This window comes from Arachis ipaensis, chromosome B9, assembly GCF_059453495.1.
Source record: "Arachis ipaensis isolate K30076 ecotype BB chromosome B9, ASM5945349v1, whole genome shotgun sequence".
Lineage (NCBI taxonomy): Eukaryota > Viridiplantae > Streptophyta > Magnoliopsida > Fabales > Fabaceae > Arachis > Arachis ipaensis.
Genome location: NC_142444.1, coordinates 97,381,089 through 97,388,818, shown reverse-complemented (window position 1 = coordinate 97,388,818; position 7,730 = coordinate 97,381,089). Strand labels below are relative to the sequence as shown.

At 40.6% G+C, this 7,730-nt stretch overlaps 1 non-coding gene across 1 annotated transcript; it reads left to right on the top strand.

Annotated features, from left to right (window-relative positions):
- Window positions 1-3,982: 3,982 nt before the first annotated feature.
- LOC148545572 (small nucleolar RNA R71) lies at window positions 3,983-4,086 on the top strand. The gene has a single exon (XR_015900300.1). It is a non-coding gene; the product is annotated as a small nucleolar RNA R71 (small nucleolar RNA).
- The last annotated feature ends 3,644 nt before the right edge of the window (window positions 4,087-7,730 follow it).

Sequence of the window (7,730 nt, the reverse complement as noted above, 5' to 3'; positions counted from 1 at the left end):
TATAGCCAATTAGGTCTTTCATCTTCAAGTGGTACTTGGGCATCGATGCATAGTCTAATGATGGTGCTAGGGAAGTGGAGCCAGGATTCAGGGTCACTTTTCTCACTAAACTCTTGTATCTGTTCAGCAATGAGTTTATGAACTTTGATCTCCCCTCCCACCATAATGCAATGTAGCAAGATGGCTCTTTTAGGGACTATTTCTGAAGAGTTTGCAGTGGGTAGGATGGATCTCCTAACTATTGCATACCACCCTTTAGCTTCAGGTGTTAGGTCTCCCCTTCTCAAAACTCTTGGAGCCCCTCTTGTTTTTCTCACCCATTCAGCTCTGATGGCACAAAGATCTTCAGCAATAGTCGTGTAGTCAGGTTCTCCTATCATCCTTTCCTCATAACTTGCTTGGCTGAAATGTATGTTTTTCAGGCCAAGAGTTTTCATGATTGCCTTGGGGCTGAAGTCAACTTCCACCCCTCTCACATAGCTTTTGTATGTGGGTTTCTTGGTTGAGTCTTCCCTCACTGCATTTGCATAGAACTCCTTCACCAAGTTGATGTTGATTTTAGTGATTGGCTTAGTCAGGAGCTCCCACTTCCTCTTTTTGATCTTCTCCCAAACACCTAGGAACTCATCCTTTTCAAGGTCAAAGGGAACCTTAGCTAGTACCCTTTTAGGTCTCATCCATTCGGCTTGAATCTCATGGAAAACTGATTTGTATCTCCTTGCATCGAATTCCCTGTTCTCCTCCATTGGTTGCTTGTCTTTTCTTCTTTTGTGGCTAGATGAAGCTGCCATTGGTTCTTTAGTTTTGGGGTAAGTGACAAGCTAAAGTTGACAAGGTGAAGCAAGAAGTGTTGTTGGAAGTATGGGGAGGTTGTTTTCGGCATGATGAAGGAAATGTGCATGAAGGAGATTTGGTGGTGTTGAACTCGTTCCCCAAGTGGTTCTTTATAGGGCCCTTAAGTGAACAATGGACGGCTAGGGTGGTTTGTGAAGGGTGGTTTGATGGTAAATATATGAATTAGGGAGGAGGACGAATTGCTTTTCATTTTCTTGGAAGTATTCTGGGTGCATTAGGTTGTACATGTAGCAATCTTTTCTTGCAGAACTTCCTTTTCCCATGTGTTAGCTTCAAAGACTTGTGAACTTTCTTTTTGACCAAGCACCGTACCTCCCTTTGTCTTTTTCCCCCATTTTTGTCTTTTCTTTTGTACCTGCACAAACAAACAAGTTTGCTATCATTTTTCGGTCCATGTGAATGATGAATAGTACTTGCACATGTAAATCAATGATTGACTCCATGAGCTTATAGCCGTGACTTTTGTATGTATGCACACTTATTATTGGACACCAAACTTAGTGTTTGGTAAAGTCTCCTGATGACATGAAATCCATATTGGTTGTCCTTAATGAATGTGCATAATTCGAATAAATCATAGTCACTTTGGCTCTTTGATTCTAAACAAAGTTACTACCCTAAGTAATTGAAACCAAAGTATTAAAACATGCGAATGGTCTACTTGTCATGAATTTCGAAATCCAGAGGAACTTCTTGCTTTTCATGAACCGTGCTCAAAGAGGAACACCAAACTTAATGTTTGGTTGTGCTCTTTGCATGAAAAATTGAATGCATTTTGAATAAAGTTTGGGGTGCCCTCAGGCACACCAAACTTAGAGACAAATTGTATTTTATATGCAATGTTTAGTGCACTTTTTCAGCAGTTGTCCTGAGGATTCAAGTTCATGCATAAGAAACCATGCTTTATTAGATGCAAAATAACACAAAAAAAGAGTAAGGATATTAAAAACATGGGTTGCCTCCCATGAAGCGCTTCTTTAACGTCACTAGCTTGACGGTTGTCCCTTGTTAGGGTGGATTGTAGTGCTTGACGTCTTCTCCTCTCACTATGCAAACGTCTCCACTTGATTCCTTCATGACCTCTAAATGTTCCATAGAAAGAACTTTCCTGATTGTGAACACTTGAGGGAGCTGGGAAGGAATGGTTTTAAGGCCAGGTGGGATTGGCAGATAATGACTTGATATCACTTTATCTCCCGGAGAAAAACCTTCAGTGGGAATTTTCTTGTTTCTCCACCCTCTTGGCAATTTCCCTATCATTCTTCCCTTTCTCTTGAGGATTTCTTCATTGACCCTTATGCTAGGAGGATCCTTCTGATCTGTTTCCATTGATTCTTGTGGCTTTAACTCTTGCAACTCCTGTTTGCCTTCCAAAGACTGCTTTAGAGTTTCAGCTGCTGGATTACCTTCCTCCAAACACAGATGACTACTATCATCCTTAGGCTTTTCAGGTTCTGGTTCAGGCTCAGATGCAGGTTTGAAAACTTTGAAAATGAGCTGTTCATCATGTATTCTCAGAATTAGCTCTCCTTGTTCTACATCTATGAGCGCTCTAGTAGTGGCTAGAGAAGGTCTTCCCAGAATGATCGGGTGTAGGTAGCTTTCCTCCATGTCCAGAATGACAAAGTCTGTGGGGAAGTAATAATCTCCCACTTTCACCAGCACATTCTCAACCACCCCTTCAGCTTGCTTCTGAGTTTTGTCAGCCAGTTGTATGATTACATCAGTGGATTTCACCTCATTCAGTTGTAGCCTCTTCATAAGAGTTAGGGGCATCACATTTATGCTGGCTCCTAGATCACAGAATCCTCTGTCAATTTTTGTTTCTCCTATGATGCAAGGAATATGAAAACTTCCTGGGTCTGTTTTCTTAGAGACTGTGTCCTTCTTGATGAGGGCACTGCATTCTTTGTTCATTGTTACCGTTTGTCCTCCCTTCAAAACTTTTTTCTTGCTCAACAATTCCTTTAAATACTTGATGTGCGTAGGCATTTGATGGAGAATCTCAAGAAAGGGAATATTGATATGGAGAGACTTAAATGTCTCTAAAAACCTTGAATAGGTTTTCCCTTTTTCTCCTCCTCCTAACCTCTGAGGAAATGGTGCTTTTGGTTGGTATGTTTCCATCGTGCCTTTTTGCAGTTCCTTGGCTTGCTCAGTTTTACTTTCCTGCTTAACTTCTTCCACACCTTCCTTCAAGATTTCTGGCTCCTGCTCTGAGGGCCTGATTCCTTCTTCTTCTGAAACTTCCTTCAATGTGGTGATGGCCTTGCATTCTTCCCATCTCACTCTCTTTTGTTCCCCTTTAGGATTCTTTTCTGTGTCACTAGGGAACACTGCAGTTGATTTGGGGGCCTGTTGAGATAGCTCTCCTACTTGAGACTCCATCCTCTTGAGTTTTTCCCCATGGTTTCTTAAGGTAGTTCTCACATCATCCCTGAAGCTTTTCAATTCGGTTATGTCTTGACTCATGGTTGCCATCATTCCTTCTATCCGGTTTAATTGATCTTGAAATTGTTGGTTCGGATTAAGTTGGGTAGGTTGATTATTTTGGCTATGATATGATGGTTGGGGGTAAGTGTTTTGTGTGGCTTGGTATGATCTTTGGTTGGAGTTTTGGTATGTGGAATTGTTATATTGGTTGTGGTTGTAAGGTTTGTGGTTTTGTGGTTGGGTTTGTTGGTTCCCCCACCCAAAGTTTGGGTGATTTTTCCATCCTGGGTTGTAAGTGTTGGAATGTGGATCATATGATTGCCTTTGTTGGTTTCCCACATAGTTGGCCTCTTCCCAATCACCTCCTTCAATGCTTACTTCCTCTTGATCTTGTGTGTGTATTGCAGCCACTTGCTTTGTTTCTAATTGCCTGGTAAGCTCTGCTAGTTGCTTGGCAAACACCTTGTTTTGGGCTAGAATTGTATCAACATGGTTCAACTCCATGACTCCCTTAGTGTTGTGCCTCTCTGATGCATAGTAGTACTCATTCTCAGCCACTGTCTCAATCACTTCAATGGCTTCTTCCACAGTCTTTTTCCTGTTCAATGAACCTCCTGATGAATGGTCTACAGCCTTCCTTGATTCATAAGAGAGTCCATCATAGAAAATATGCAATTGCATCCAATCATGGAACATGTCTGGTGGGCATTTCCTTGTCAAATCCTTGAATCTCTCCCATGCCTCGTAGAGAGTTTCACCATCTTGTTGTCTAAAAGTTTGAACCTCAGATCGAAGCCTATTGACCTTTTGTGGGGGGTAGAAACGTGCCAGAAACTTGCTTTCCACCTCATCCCATGTTGTTAGACTCCCCCTTGGGAATGATTCCAGCCACTTAGCTGCTTTGTCCCTAAGTGAAAATGGGAACAAAAGCAGTTTATAGGCATCTTCCTGGACTCCATTGGACTTCACAGTGTCACAAATTCTCAGGAATTTTGTGAGATGTTGGTTGGGATCTTCATTAGCACTCCCACCAAATGAACAATGATTCTCCACAAGTGATATTAGCTGTGGTTTGAGTTCAAAATTGTTGGCCTGAATGGGTGGTTTCTGAATGCTGCTACCACAATTCCCAGAGGTTGGGTTTATGTATGAACTAAGAACCCTCCTCTCAAGAATGGCATTGTTTCCATCAGCTCTCTCATGGTTGTGAACTTCTCTATCCATGTTGAGATCTAGAGCTTCCTCAAAATTGTCCTCAGATTCTCCTTCAGATTCTTCTTCTCCCAGTACTCTCTTCCCTCTTGCTTCCCTTCTAAGTCTATGAAGGGTCCTCTCTGGTTCGGTATATGGAGGAGTTGATGTCTCTCCTCCCCTACCTGTCATACAAGAACACAGCACAGGCAACAAACAAGTGAAATACTCTTGGTTAATGGAAGAGTATGGTTAGAGCAATTGAGGAATTAATTCAAACAGTTAGTGAGTCAGTGAGTTAGTTGCTTGAATTTAAAGGCATAAAGAAAGAAAGCATGTAACAGAGTGCAGAAATTAAAATTCAACAAGTAACTTGTACTGAATTGATCAAAACAAAAAAAAAATGCTCAATCTAGTTAACTTCCAATTGGAGAATTGTCAATCGAAAACCAATCCCCGGCAACGGCGCCATAAACTTGATGCGCATAAACTAGTTATGCTACGATTTAGGAAATTGCACGATCGGCAAAATTCCTTCCGGCAAGTGCACCGGTTATCGTCAAGTAAAAACTCACAATAGAGTGAGGTCGAATCCCACAAGGATTGGTTGAGTGAGCAATTCGGATTGGAAGTATGTTCTAGTTGAGCGGAATCAAAATTTAGATGAGAATTGCGGAATGTAAAATTGGCGGGAAAAGTAAATGACAAGAAATTGAAATGGCGGAATCTTAAATGGCATGAATTAAAGAGCAGAAGCTAAATTGCTGAAATTAAAAGGGAATGGGGGTGATTGCATGAATTGAGTGCAGAATGTAAGAGAAAGTGGAAATCAGAAATGGGGAATTCATTGGGTTATAGGAGATATTGAGATCTCCGAATCAAAACATGTTTATCTCTTCCTCAACCAATGCGTTCATTGAATTTTGCTTGGCAATCTTATATGATTGGATCCCAATCCCTTGGCTCACCAATTCTCTCTAAAAACAAACAAATTCCCAATCCCTTGGTTTAAATGTTCATAAGAAGAGATGATGCTCGATCACTGATTATACCACACAGTTTCATGAACCACAATTTGGTAGGATTACATGTCACAATATCCATCCAAACCCCAATCCAATTCACTGTGAGAAGGCTTCTCTAGCATGAATCCTCCATTCCTTTCCCAAGGTTCCGAAGGATTCCAATTATGGGTAGTTTCTTTCCCAAGACAACTACCCAATGGAATTAGATCGAGAAGCTTTCTAACAAAATTCAAGAGAAAAGATTGAAGAAGAAGATAAACTATTATTGATTCATTGAATTACAATAGAGCTCCCTAACCCAATGAAAGGGGGTTTAGTGAGTCATAGCTCTGAATTCAATTACAAAGATATGAAAACTAGCCAAAAATGAGAAGGTAAAAGTCCTTTCTAACTTAAATTCTATCCTATTTATACACTTTCTATATTGAGCTTCTGTTGTGTTTCTTGGGCTTTGAGGCCTCTCCCTGCTTTCCTTTTGTCTTGGGTTTATGATCCATAATCTTGATGAGGCTGTTGATCCAAAATCTGTAACATTCATTGAGCCAACTTAGTGATAATCAAATAATGACACATGACTCAATAAATTGAAATTTCAGACTCATCAATCCTTCAGGCCCAATCCCATAAACCATGATATTCAATTGGGTTTCATACCAGAGTAAGTTTAAGTTAATGTTTGTGCTCAAATACTAACTTAAACCGCAATATTGTTGGCCCAGAAACCTTTTCCAAGAGTGGCGTTTAAGTTGCAGTTTAAGCTTAAACTGCAGCTTAAACGCCAGACACTTCCAGTGAAGCCTTTTGTAGAAGCACGTTTAAGCTTCAGTTTAAGGTTAAACTGAAGCTTAAACGTGGAAATGGAAGAAGGCAGCCCTGGAGAGTCATATAGTCGAACACGTTTAAGCTTCAGTTTAAGGTTAAACTGAGCTTAAACGTGGAGATAGGAAGGGCAGCCCTGGAGGTCGAACACGTTTAAGCTCCAGTTTAAGGTTAAACTGGAGCTTAAACGTGGAAGAGGAGAAAGCCATCCTGGAGGTCGAACACGTTTAAGCTCCAGTTTAAGGTTAAACTGGAGCTTAAACGTGGAAGAGGAGAAAGGTAGCCCTGGAGGTGTCGAACACGTTTAAGCTCCAGTTTAAGGTTAAACTGGAGCTTAAACGTGGAAATGGAGAAAGCAACCCTGGAGGAGAAACTTGGTCGAACACGTTTAAGCTCCAGTTTAAGGTCAAACTGGAGCTTAAACGTGGAAATGGCTCCCTGGTGCTTTTCCCCTTTCTGGCGTTTAACCTCCAGTTTAAGGTTAAACTGGAGGTTAAACGTGGAACTGCCCCCCTTGGTGCTCTTCTCACTTCTGGCGTTTAACCTCCAGTTTAAGGTCAAACTGGAGGTTAAACGTGGAAATGCTTCTTTGGTGAGACTTCCATTCTGGCGTTTAACCTCCAGTTTAAGGTTAAACTGGAGGTTAAACTTCAGTTTCAGCATTTCTTAGCCTTCATGATTCTGGCGTTTAAGCTCCAGTTTAGGCTTAAACTGGAACTTAAACTCCACATGTGATATTCAAGCTTCCTTTATTGATTTTGTTGCTTCCTTGCCTAGCCTCTTCTTCCCTGAAATCATCCAAACAATTGCATCAAAGTCTTGCAAAATTTCATGAGAAATCTTCCATTCATAGCATTCAAGTAATATAACTAAAACTCATGGAATTTGCATCAAAATCATACTGTTTGGATGGTTCATTGCTTTGTTATTCTTTTAACCATTCTTGGTTACTTTAAGCTCAAGAAAATGCATAAAACCACTAAAACTAACAGAAAAATACTAGTGAAACTAGCCTAAGATGCCTTGGCATCATGTGGCCACTCACCCACTTAATCTAGGCTTACAACCATTTTAATAGCTTAATTTTGAAGAGTAAGCCCATAGATTAAGTTTGGTGTGGCCACCACCAAAGATCACCTAGCAAGCCCACGTTTACCCAATTTGAAAGCACTTAATGTTTTGGGCAAGAGCATGAACGTGGTTTAATGTGTTCAGAGAAGGTTGGAATCAAAAGAAAATGAAAAGATTGGAGTTATTTCATCCTTATGAGCACATTAAATACACAATGATGGAACCAATTTATTAAGATGCTACAGGATTAAGTTTGGTGTCCCAAGAGACACCCATCAGTTGCAATCTGAATTACTTATGATAAGAAGGAAAGTGAAGGATTCTTTTGTCATTACT